Source organism: Podarcis vaucheri (genome assembly GCF_965113315.1).
Source record: "Podarcis vaucheri genome assembly, chromosome: 12".
NCBI classification, from domain to species: Eukaryota; Metazoa; Chordata; class Lepidosauria; order Squamata; family Lacertidae; genus Podarcis; species Podarcis vaucheri.
In genome coordinates, this window is record NC_138750.1 from 32,286,477 (window position 1) to 32,300,108 (window position 13,632).

General features: G+C 41.3%; 1 long non-coding RNA gene across 1 annotated transcript in view; it reads right to left on the minus strand.

Annotated features, from left to right (window-relative positions):
• Positions 1 to 10,791: 10,791 nt before the first annotated feature.
• The window catches only part of LOC309515819, a 29,816-nt gene continuing 26,975 nt past the window's right edge, over positions 10,792 to 13,632 (minus strand). The window contains exon 5 of the long non-coding RNA XR_014212668.1: positions 10,792 to 11,706. This is a non-coding gene — a long non-coding RNA (uncharacterized lncRNA). The remainder of the gene's footprint in view (positions 11,707 to 13,632) is intronic.

Sequence of the window (13,632 nt, forward strand, 5' to 3'; positions counted from 1 at the left end):
TGTCAAATGCTACCCGGAGAAAATTGGGAAGGGGGGGGTATTATCAGTGAGAAGTTTTCATACTGTGAAGAAAGTAGAGCCACCTATTACTATCCAGAAAATGATCCAATATTAAATTTTCAATTATGCCTCCCTGCTGGGATTCCTTGATTCCTATAACAACATGATGGGCTGAGTGAGGTCTGGGCAGCTTCTGTGTTTTTAACTGTTCCTCACCTGTCCACATAGCAGTTCCCATGATCAAAGTTGTACAAATAGCTTTAAAAGAGAAGAAGGGAGAGTAATTTGAGAAGAATCGCTTTTTGCTACTGCAGTATTGGCTCTAGGAGATTTTCAGAATTAGACATTTCCTGCAACTTACTCAGGTTAAAAGAACATGCAGCTGGCATGCGTTGAGTTTTGCTTTTATCAGCTATTGTTGCAAACCATAATTTTAAATACAATTCCAAATAAATGGAAAGTATGATCCCAACTTAGGAGGAGGAGGAGGAGGAGGAGAGTGGCTTTGGAAAAGAGGAGAGGATTTCTGTGCAGTGTGGGAGAAACAGCTGCATCATGTACAGCAGAGACCACCAGTAGTGCCCTTGGAGAGTGCCTTGTATGAAAAAGGCATGTGGGAGGATGACAGCTGCAAGAGTAGGACTGGGTGTAGATTGCGGGTTTGGGAAGCCAAATACATAAAATGAACTGTTCAGGATGGGAACACACCTCTAGCTTCTCCACTGGAATCTATCTGGGTGTCATCACGAGACAGCTTTGAGCTGTAAATTATCAGGCAAAAGGAACACTGTGCTCCCGGTTTACCTTGCCAAATCCATCTTTGTGTAGACATGGAAAATATCCCCCAAATATTTGCTGTAATACTTTGTGCAGCGTCGGCAGCGGGAAATAATTGTGTAAGCTGACAATTCAGGTTTCAGCAGAAAGGTGACCCTTTAGGATTTCCCCCACGTGTGGCAGAAGGATCTTGGAAGGGGAAATCACCCCCATTCTACACTTGGCTGTGTCCCTCCTCCATTGCCAGACATGACCTTCATGCTCAAAGCTCATTGAGCAAAGGGCCTGAATGCAGAAATGCCCTCTAATCCTCCTCCTGACCAACAGGAAAGTAATAGCTATTTAATTGTGGTGGAAGAGGAGGGAAGATATATAAAGCAGCAAACACATAACAAATTACTGAACTTAAAAGATATCTGGATCTTGTGTTTGCATCTCATCCACTGTCTGTTTATTTTAATGAACTATTAATCTATCTATCTTGTTCTGCCATGAATATAGATCCTGACCCATTTTGACACATACACAGAGCAACATTGCCCCTCCCCCCAAAGTTAAAAGTAACTAGGGTCTTCTGAAAAGCAGCAATCAAATATAAAAACAAGAGTACAGAAAACTGGTATGGTGTATGATGCCCATTTGCATTTTTGAAAATTGTTTTAGTTTTTCCCCCTTTTTTACTTACATCTGTAATGGACTGTCACCAAATCATTATCAAGCCTTTATTTGGGTCTGAATTACCTAATGCAGACAAGGCTCTCTGATTGCCTTCCTTCTTGCCATTATTCTTCTGGATTCTTTTTTATTTCCATACTGACATCTATTGGAGCTTTTAAGAACATTCTTTTGCAATGTAACCAATTATTCAGTCCAGGAGATGTAGTCTCCAGTTTAATAAAAGTCTCAGGCAGAACGATTATGTTTAAAAACAAATGGAAAGATTACTTTTCAGGCAACTGTCGCTCCCCAAATATGAATATAAAGTAACACGAAGGCCATACTGCTTGTTGAGCTTCTAAATATACAACTAATATTGACACCTAGAAGCATTTTTACTACACGCATTTTTTATATTTAAAAAGTCCTATGGTGTTGATGGCATGGTGTGTCTGAATTAAATCATGTCACTATGGCTCCCAAATTTTTGAGTGCTGAGGCACCATCCTTCTACAAATTTAAACTGGACAGATAACACACTTCACTACCTAGTGGCCTAGTGCTTCTGCATGAATCATTGATATGAGCACGACTCCTCTGACACAACAGGTAACATGAGGACAGGAGATCTTGTGCTGTCAAACAGGGATTCCCATCATGATGTCTGTGGGCAAAGGTGCTCCCACAGAGGTCTTCCCAGGAGACCATGGGATCTTCTCTCACCCCTCATCCCACTGATAATAGTCTTGAAAATAGGCTGCAATGTGTGCTTGCTTGTGGTGTGTAGCGCCCACAACAGTTCACAAACATTGACAGTGCCTACTCTTACGTCATTTCAACACCAGACACAACTATTATTATTATTATTATTATTATTATTATTATTATTATTATCCCGCAGTGATCCCAGCAACTCTTCCCAGTAGGTCTTGCCCCAGTGAGGCAGTTGCAAAAACAAGCTCCCTGCTTTCCCACCACTCTCTAAGGCTCCTCCTCCAGTTCCTTCCCCAGCAGCATAAGGCTCCTTCGCCTTGTCTCTCTTTACTCTGCCCTCTTCATTCCTCTTTGCTGTTGCAGGAGGAGAGGGAGATTCCTTGGCTTCTTCAGCAGCCTGTTTCTTGACCCCCACTCTGCTTCTGCCTCTCATTCTGAACTGCTCTCTGCCACAGCCTCTTCCTGCTCACTAAACCCTGTTACCTCTTCAGCTTCCGATACCTCTACCTCCCAGTCTGCTCCTTCTTCCTCTGACCACTCATCGTCATCCCACCACCAATCCCCAGGTTCTGAACCTTGTTCCCCTTGGGGTTCCCCAGCTGCTGCCTCCCACCCCCACTTGGCAATCCATCCAGTCTATGACAGCCTCCTTGGTGGGCTCACGTGAGCCTTTCATTTTATGTTTTTTTTACAACATACAAGCATACCCCAGCATGCGGCTGGCAAAGTCTTGTCTCAGTAATATCAAGTAATGGTCAAGTTCCTGCTTTTCTCCTGCCAGCCGCCCTCCTGGCTCTAAACAGATATTAAACGATAATAAGATCTTTTATCATTGCCTAATTCAATCTCGTTCCCAACTACTTGATTTTGATATTGTTCAGAACTACATTCATCTTGGGGCATTATTTCTATTCAAATCCTTTGCTTTTCATTATACTGAATTAATACTCATTACATCGCCTATTCCTCTGTCGATCCCACTTGCCAAATCTGTCAAGATTAGTGCATAAAATAGCGACAGTCCTCAGAGCCTTAAGAACTCCCCCTATTTTTGTACCATTTGCAAATTTAATGATCCTGCATGTAGGAGCTTTGTCTAAATCCTTGTATAAAATATTCAAGAGTGTCAGAGCTAATCACGAGCCCAGTGGGACATCACTCCTCACTGACTCACTGTGCTTCACCGCAAACTCCCGTTCTTTTTCCTACAGTGTATGCTAAGTGGCACCTCATTTCTCCTACTGACATTTCACAAGCAAACAACTGAAGTCACAGGATTACAGAAAGCGAAAATATCCTAGTGTGAGAAATATTAGTAACAGGAACCAAAGCGGCTCCTAATAAAAAACATTTTTAAAGCACCAAATTCTCAGTCTCAGGCGTATTTCACATGTACAATTTAACTGTCTTCAGAATTTATATCCTGTCACATGTTACTCCTTGGGGCGCATTCCATTGTCTCTCAAGACAGACAGATGCCAACAACAACATGTTACTCACTTAGGGCAGGGGTAGCCAAGCTGGTGCCTTACTGATGTTCCTTGAGTACAGCTCCCATCAGCCCCAGTCAGGGATAATGGGAGTTGTAGTCCAGGAACTTCTGCAGTAGGGGGTTGTTGCAACTAGTGCTGGGCCAAAGCCACAAGAGGGCTGAGGCTTTTCTTGTCTTTTCTTCTCATTTTACTTTTTTAAAAAAGCATTGCCATCACTTAACTAGGTGCCTCATCCACAGTTGTTCAAAAAAAAAAAAAAAAAAGGAGGGGAGAAACCTAGTCTTGTCTCATTTTTTAAAATAAAAAAAATTAGAATCCCCTCCCCAAAGGTCTTAGAACTTCACACTCTGAAACACAACAGATAGCTCACTCTGAAGTTTCCTTTGTGAAAGGTTCCCTTTTACCTCCAAGGCATTATAGCTTTCACTGTGGAAGATCCTGTTGCAATCCCACCACTACCACCAAATTGTGCAGATGTGGATTTCCTTCCACTGCCTTATCTTTTGCTGCCACCAGCCATTCCTGCTTGGTCTCCTTCTGAGCCAGGAAGTCTCTCCTCCCTCCTCTGTAGGGAAACAACTAGAGGGGTCATAGAAGGAAATGAGAACGATTTGTAAAGATAATATTTTTTTAAAGCAACAATAATAAACTAGGAATATGGAGAAGGAGAGGTTAAGGCAGGAAAGATGTTAAAGGAGGAAGTGAATATAAAAAATAGGACAGTGAGATGAACAAAACTCAGTTTGGGAGTTGGCAAAGGTACAAGTTAAGTGTAAAAAAAGAGAGGGAGAAGAAATGGCAGGAGAGGAGTGAAATATTTTTAGAAGCATGTGGGGAGAGGAAAAACATAAAGTTTTTGTCTCTTAAAGTGTTTGGTGCCACAAATTCTGCCTAAAATCGGGAACCTGGATTATAATTCTTCCAGAACCAGTGTCTGTACTTAGTTTGAGGAAAGCTGAAATATGGAACCCTCTGCTACAAGCAAATCACTGTTACAATGAATTTAGCCATTTCCAAAGAAGGATTGGGCATCAATAGGAAATGATGTCAGCCATTGCCTGCTAATTATGTCAGTCTCCATTTCCACCTCCCTTGGCTGTGCTGCTAGCTCCACCCATGCACTATTTTGTGAATGATGGACCTCGGATATTTTTCGGCCTCTCAAGTGGGTCCCAAGGGTGGGAAGTTTCAGAATCCCATGTCTGTTCAACCACCTGTTACTTTCTGACATACTGTATACCAGTCATCTTTAAATAATAGACAATGAGTAAAGACAGAATGTTCCCACTTGGAAATAAGTGGCTGACCACTGTTCCCTTTTTATTTCACTTTCCAGTATAAAAACAGTTAATGTTACAATTGCACAACTGCAAACCTGCTAGGCAATACTTCCTTTTCTACAACTGTATCAGCTCCCCTCTTTCTTGGCAGGTAACAAACTGTAGGCTGGTGTTCTGTGGTGCCAGAAGGACAGCAACACAGGAGCCAACTCCTAGGGACTGAGGGGTCTTTGCCCCCCCCCCATTAAAATATTTGAGGAGGCCACCCCCCAAAGTTGATGGGCATTGCCATTCAAAGTGTCATTCAAATGGTGTGTGTGCACTATGTCTTGTGATCGATTATGCGGGGGGGGGGGAGGAGCTTACCTGCCCCCCATATTTTATTCGTTGGCACCCCTGGACAGTAACATTTGTGTCAGTTGCTTTAGAGAGTTTAAGGTTATTCCTTCAAAAGGACATTCAGTTCTGAAACACATTGAGCTACACTACATGGCTATAGTTGGCACGACGAAGGGCATGCATTGGCTTTCTATGTGTACCCCAAATAATCAGGGTGATTTGGCTCAAGATCTCACATTTCTGACTCAGATTGTGCCATTAACAAGGTGTGCCAAGACAGGTCAGGGAATCCCTATACTTCTGAGTAGCTCTGTTTCTTTGGCTTTTCCAAAACTTTAAAAACACAACATTTTCTTTTCTGAGTAATGAAACCAAGCGAACTGGGGAAACACCCAGAGCTTGAGAAAGGAGGAGGTGGAAAGGTAGTGGGATCTTTAACTTTGACAGAAATGGTCTAGCTATTAATCACGGTGAATTATTTCCCCAGCGCACTCCAGTCACAGTGATTTCAGGGAGGGGATGTTGAAGAGAGTTGTCCTTCAGATGGATCATCATTACCCTCAGAGTTTTGGCTGTATATATTGCATTTTAAATATGAATCACATTTGAATGCCCATATGCATGAGCAGTCACAACGATTAAACTATGCACACATGCCTGTCCTTTCAAAACCTTCTCCTTGGTTTCAGTGACTTTTCTGTGAGATTCTCAAGAACACTTCTACCAGGGAGCAATAGTTAAATCTGCTCAGGGTTGATCAGCTAATATCAGAAACCATTCACCATTGCTTTACTCTTTATTTGTATTAATGGAACTAATTAATTAATTAATTGGATTTATATACAACCCTTCATCAAGAGATCCCAGGGCAATTCACAGAATAAAATACAAGATAAAACACAAAGAAATATTTAACCCCAAACAACAAACAATAGCCTACCTTCCCTTCCAACAGACACATTTAAAAGGCTGTAGGATATTAAGCAGTAAAAGGTCTGGTTTAAAGGCCTGCATTAGACTTCTAGCCATTCCTCCACAAATAACTTCTTCATTTCCTTATCAACAGCATTCAAATATTATTAAATAAGAAAGCCGGGCAAGCTGTGCCATTTATATGCTCTGAAACAAAACGGATGAGCTGTAGTTTCAAGGGTTTTGCCCTTGCCAACATGATACAAGGTTTTGTATTAAAGGGTAGTTAAAAACCCATTCAGTCATCATGACCAAAATGACCTCTAAAATATACAGAGGCCAGCACAAGAAAAAATGTGTGTTACCCAAACTTTTGTCTTGTGAATGGAAGCACGGGAGCTTGTATGATTCTTGTATTGCAGTTGTACAAAGGTAATTGGGGTCATCCAGCAGTGATGTATCTTCTCCACAAATCTGGGTGATTGTAATTGAAGATTAAATAATGTACTGTGGAGGGATTATTCATGTCTGTGGCAGATAATTATACTTGCTGAAGTAAATAGCCTGATACATCAAACTGAGGCATTGATTAGTAATAAGGAATTAGCCTGGGTCTATCCCGCTTTGAAGCAGTAGCATCCATACCTAGCATGAATAAGTATTTCCAATCTTTCTTCCGTAACCTTTAGGTGTGAAGTTCCTAGAAATAGATCTGTACTTTATTAATGATTCTGAGCAACAAACACACACTTAATTATGCAACGTACTCGGACATGTCAGGATAGTTTATTGGTCTAGTCTAACAATTAATATGTCTTGGCACGGCTTGTATTTTTCCCCATTCAACTGCAAATGCCATTTTTGGCATAAAAAATAATTAATACAGTGTATTTCAAAGGTCAGGTTGATAAAATCAATAAATTATACAGCTAGGATGATAAACAGAAAATATTCCTAGCAGCAAACGGATTTATTGAGTTTTTTCAATAGCAAAATTTGTCAGTCACAAGTTACTATTATGTCCAGATAACAGGACTCATTCTCACATGCAGGTATATCATATGAAATCTCATTCCTCAGTATAACATGTAGTATAGCTGAATGTGTCATCTCCTTCCCTTGACTAATACTGTATGGAAGAATATTTGAAGGCTGTGCAAACAGATTTTAATTATATTAGCTCATGTGCCTTGTATTTTCCCCCTGTAAGGACATATTGTTGCATGCCGCCCCAATCTCTGAGTGCTGCGAGATTTCAGGGGTTCCAGGCACTTACCCAGGGTTTGTGTTTCCTTTTGGAAATGAGGCACGGGGGAGACTGTGGTGTCTTTAGTATGTATGGTTTATGTACACATATATACAACCTGAGTCTGTTATGTCTGTTCACAGCATCAACACCCCCAAAAGGTCTTGCTTTTCCCATAGCCGCAGCCTTGGATTCCAGCAGAGACTCAGCATGGTTCTTTCTCTCTCAGTTTGCATATTTGCTTCTAGGTCACTTCACCCTTAACTCTCCACTCTTGTTGTTGTTGTTTAGCCGTTTAGTCGTGTCTGACTCTTCATGACCCCATGGACCAGAGCACGCCAGGAACTCCTGTCTTCCACTGCCTCCCGCAGTTTGGTCAAACTCATGCTGGTAGCTTCGAGAACACTGTCCAACCATCTCGTTCTCTGTCGTCCCCTTCTCCTTGTGCCCTCCATCTTTCCCAACATTAGGGTCTTTTCCAGGGAGTCTTCGCTTCTCATGAGGTGGCCAAAGTATTGGAGCCTTAGCTTCAGGATCTGTCCAGTGAGCACTCAGAGCTGATTTTCTTAAGAATGGAGAGGTTTGATCTTCTTGCAGTCCATGGGACTCTCAAGAGTCTCCTCCAGCACCATAATTCAAAAGCATAAATTCTTCGGTGATCAGCCTTCTTTATGGTCCAGCTCTCACTTCCATACATCACTACTGGGGAAACCATAGCTTTAACTATACGGACCTTGGTCGGCAAGGTGATGTCTCTGCTTTTTACTCTGGATTTTGTCCTACTCATTACCGGTGAGTTGAGGGAGGGACCCCATCCATTCGTATCTCCCACAGAGCCCCTTCCTTTGTTCTCCTTACACTTCACCAGGAGGCTAGCCTGGTTTGATTAGCCTTTAACACTTGCTGGATGCAAGGATTAAAAGTCTGGCACCCATCTTAACACCCTACACCTTGATTAAATTAAAACACTTGTTGGGCACTATAATAAGAAAATAAAATGAATAAAACAATTCCAAAAATGCATGAATGAACCAAGTTGAGCAGGGGTTATAGGAAGGTTTCTCCTTCAAGTTTCACATTTACACATAATCTGTTAATGCTAATTTCTTATCATGGTCTAGCACACACAAGGAGCTTAGTAAAAATTGGCATTCATGTCTTCTTCCTATAAATCTCTTGAGGATTGTCTAACATTGTTCCCTTCAAAGGTGAAGACTATGTCTCAGGAGCTTCTAGTGTGAAGTGCAAAGAAGCAGGGAGCCACAATTTGGGGTAGAACTAATTGTTATCCATTTACTCTGGAGCATGGGTAGGCAAACTAAGGCCCGGGGGGCCGGATCCGGCCCAATTGCCTTCTAAATCCGGCCCATGGACGTTCTGGGAATCAGCATGTTTTCACATGAGTAGAATGTGTGCTTTGATTTAAAATGCATCTCTGGGTTATTTGTGGGGCATAGGAATTAGTTTATCCCCCCCAAAAAAATATAGTCCAGCCCCCCCACAAGGTCTGAAGGACAGTGGACTGGCCCCCTGCTGAAAAGGTTTGCTGACCCCTGCTCTGGAGAGTTATTTTGAAAGCAATGTCAAGCTCTCATTGTTTTTTTTAAACTATCCCATATTTATCGATGTCATCTACAAATGTCTAGCTACTGATTTTATAGGGGTTTGCAAGATCGGTACCTTTATCTACCATAATTGTACCTTGGATTTGATGGAATATTTCCTACCAATAATGGCAAGGTTAAATTTCTGTTTTCTGTCTCAACAAAATCAAGAAGACATCTTTTTAAAAACCAAAATGTCACAAACTATCCTCCTGAAAAAGATATTAACAGGCCAAATGGAAAAAGAAGTGCAATTTTAGATGTTCTGTTTCTTTCTAGCCAACCAATTAAAACATGGCCTGAGGCTGAAAGTCTGTATGAATATAAGGCACTTGGAAAACAGCTTCTACCTTTGATGTCAGTCAGATTCAACAACATGCTGGACTTCTGCCAAAAGAGTAAAGAACAACAAGATGTACAGCAAAACACCATGTCTAGCAAAATAGCACCAACAAAGAAATGGCATATGCAGCTGGCCTTTTCGTTGAATATGGAGGACCTTCTCTGCGCCTTCTAAAGCTATTTGCACCTTTGTGCAGTGTGTAATCAGAATGGTGGCACTTTTCATCTGCTTGGCTCAAGTGTAAATAGCCTACTTTGAAAAGTAATCAAGAACCAGATCCCAGAAGCAAAGGTCTGCTAAGTCTATTGTAAACAAAAACAAAAAATTCAGACATTTTGTTCCAAGATTGCTGGCATTGTTAAAGCCCTATTCAGACATTCATTATCTACCTGAGCAGGGCTTAAGAGTGGAAGAAAGCACCTGTCATATCTCAAATATATTTGTACCATGTCTGACATTTGCACAAATAGTTAACACACTTTAAGCACTAACAGAAGTGTCATACTTCAGTCGATCAATCGTACTTACAAGAAATTGTTTCTGCTTTCAAAAAAGGAAAAGATAGGGAAAAGATGTCAATCACAGAGAAGATTTTAATTACTGAGCCAAAATAAAAGCCTGTGTCGCCGTTCCATCATTTGAATGGGGATTGTGTTGAAGATCCTGATGGATTGCGCCATTTAGTATTACTTGCAGAAACTTCAGAACTATTCTAGCAAGACGAATGATCAACATATGAATTGGCCTATTTGTTTTACACTATAACCATCTGCAGAATAATCTGGGATTATTCAGTCTGTATCAGAGGACTGCATGAAAGGATATCATGTTTAGATTTGCAGCAAAGTTGGTGTACTTTTATGCAAATCAGAGCACAGCAACATACATCTGGAGAGAGATGGATTTTAGCTAGAGCTGAGTCAACACTATCCCTCATTTTGTGTTTGTTTTTCAGGAATTTTCGTTAATTTTTAAAATGTGAACACATTTTGTTTCAGTGCTGTTCTTCTTGGAGCTATTTTCCTCCTTTGTTATCCCTGTCCCCATTTGTCCACAGTTCACTGGGGTACCCCAGTTCCACCATCCTGCTAAGCCACTTACACAACCCCTTCTCTCAGCCCTGCAGAGCCAGAGTTCTGCTTCCTGCTCCTCCACCCATCAAAGCACCTCCTCTCAACCCTAATAGCTAAATGCAAACTCCATGTTCTGAAGTAGTCTGTCTCACATTAGCAGTTGCTGGGAACAAACAGCAAAGGGGTTGGGGATGTTGTGAATTCACCAGAGAAGTTTGTTTGCCAACACTTCTTGTACTATTTGCTCATGTAGTTGAAGCTGAAGTTGACCTGACTCAGAATATAGTTTCTCCTCTCTCATAATGCTTGGAGGCATCCTGGATTAAGTGTCATTTGCCTTCTGAATAGTGACATGATAATCTAGCAGCTCCTTGTTTATAATGTTTATTGACCCCATTTATTGGTTTCCCAATAATACAGTAGTATGAAGCAGCACTAAAATAGCTGTAATAAAATGGAAAGGGGAAAAAATTTAGTAAGCAAAAGGCAATGCAACCCTCTGTAAAAACCAAAAACCAAAGAGTAAACAAGCCAAATTAAACAACAAAATGCAGAATTAAAAGTAATCCAGCTGGTCAGCAATAATGGGGATTTTAGTCCAGCAATATCTAGAGGGTACCACATTGTCTACCATTATTTGACAAAGGTCTTTAAGGTTCAGCATCTCACACAGGGTAATATGGATGTCCATTATTCAGATTTCTCTATAGCAGAGAATAATCCTAGAAGCAGAATAGATCATTACTCTAGTAGGAGAGCATTGCATTCAAGAGGTCGCAGGGCTTATCTCCAGGTTTTTTTGCTGAGGCTCTGAGATCTATTCTCAATCAGTGTTGAATATCTAGCGAAGCATCAACAAGCATTCCAGTCATTTGGTAGAACTGTTAAATATAGTGACTGTTCAAAAATATTGCTGGTGTTTACAATACTTCCATGTAACTAAATTATCAAGGTTGAACTCTCCAATAAATTATGTGTGCTGCTGTGTATTAAGGGAAGCGTTGAGACCACAGGTGCTTGGTGGTGCAGCCAAAAGTGTAGCATATTTATAAGGACATGGTTGGTTGGCATCTGTTTGTCTCGGGAACAATGCAAGAATGTGTCCTCGGGGGTGAAGTCAAATCATTAGACAGTTACAGCATGGCAGTGGCTGTAGAGACTGATATGGGAGAGATGTGTTTTGCTGCAGGTGGGGCAGATGAAGGTGTCCGGTTGTGCTGGTGCAGGTGTTTTCTCTTTCTGCTCTCCTCCCAGTGGTCCTTCCTCCTCTATGCAAAGAAATGGTAGGCAATGATTTATTGACACTATATGTAATTCAGTTTTGCAACTGGCTGCCACAAACTTTTGTTGGTCTCTGGTTTAAATGGTTTTTAAAATTGAACAATGCAAATTCAATCAGTATAGTTCTAGAGAGCTGGAACTGTGCAATAAACAGGCTGTGAATGGGCTTAGTTGGAAACCAGAGACAGGCTGATTTTGTCCTCCTGCTTCACATACTTAGGTTCTGCATTCCCTAACACAGAGATAGCCAGATGTCATAAAAATAAAACTCCTGTCAGGCCCAGCAAGTATGACTGATGGTTGGTGTGATGGAAGTTGTAGTCAGAACACCTGAAGGTCACCATATTGGCTGTTCCTGGCGTAAGGCATTTGTGGTGGAGCTATGCAAGGAAGAGAATGGGTCTATCAATGTCTATTAGCCATGTGAACAACAACAATAAAAACCTCCAGAAGCATCATCTCTTTGAATATCACTGTTTCAGGGGCAAACAATAGATGGTGTTGCAAGTTATATGAATCAGTCTTCCCCAAATTGGTGACTTCTAGATGTTCTGGATTACAAATCCCATGACCCCTGGCCATTGGCCACACTTACGGCACTTGGTGGAAATTGAAATCTTAACATTAGGTGAACACCATAGTGGAGATGGGGAAGGTTGCATATGTTGCAAATGGCATGGGCAACTTTTCAAGGACAAATGGAAAGGGTTTCTAGGAGAGGTTTGGGCTGAATGGTTGAAAGCACCACTTGAAGTGAAAAGTACAAAGCAGGCTTTTATTTTTTAGCTGCATGAAATATGCGTGGAACAAATAAACAAAAGTGCTTTTCAGCCTTGGCTGTTACATTTTACCGAGAGGGGATTAACCACCCACTACCTACAGTTTCTTCTGAGAATAATGCAATGCGAGGATTGGCTTAAATATAATCACATCAAGGGCTTCTGAAGGCCTGGTTATATTCTGATAATGAACAGATCACCTAGAAGTGTTTCATCTGCAGATAAGTGTTCTGGGTAATGTTTTCAAGTGTCTTGTGATTTGTACCCACTTCCCTTTGATTTTCTGTGGCTGCCTAGAGTGACCTGTGCTTCTGCAGCTAGGTCGGTATCGTTTCTGTACTGGGTGTGTAAAAGGAACTGCCATAGCATACTAGTATCCCCTTCCTCTTATCAGGAAATGGCACAGTAGCTTCTGCAGCTCCAGTGAATTGATTTTCTGTGGCTGCCTAGAGTGACCTGTGCTTCTGCAGCTAGGTCGGTATCGTTTCTGTACTGGGTGTGTAAAAGGAACTGCCATAGCATACTAGTATCCCCTTCCTCTTATCAGGAAATGGCACAGTAGCTTCTGCAGCTCCAGTGAATCTAAAACACATATAGGATGCCATTCAAGATGCCTCAAGAGTGCCTTCCCTCTCTTTTATACATATTCTTTCCCACAATACTGCTATACTGTACTGGAAGCATGTAGCAGAACAGTACCATCTGGGTTATATTTCCTAGTGCCAGCATAAGGTCAACAGACATGCATTTTGGCTGGCATTAAGCATCTTACTGCCTGAGCCTGTGAATCATTTGCAACTGTTTGCGAAAACAGTTGCAAAATAGGATTTTCATCACATAGTATGGAATAGAATAGAAAAGTCCCTCACCAATCCACTTGCCCACCTTAAGCCAGTGGTTCTCAAAGGGTGTGGCAGGAGACATTCAAAGACAATCAAATAAGCATTTGAACATTTCAGTGGAGTATAGAATAATATTGAGCCTGATTTGTTTGCAACAAAGCTTGTCTGGAGGTTATACAATGTCTGATCTCAGCATACATAGCAATTTATTTGCACAGAGGTTATATGAGTCCCACTTTTTATTGAGCATTTGTCCTGATCTGTTCGTGCAGAGGTTTATGGCTGATCAACC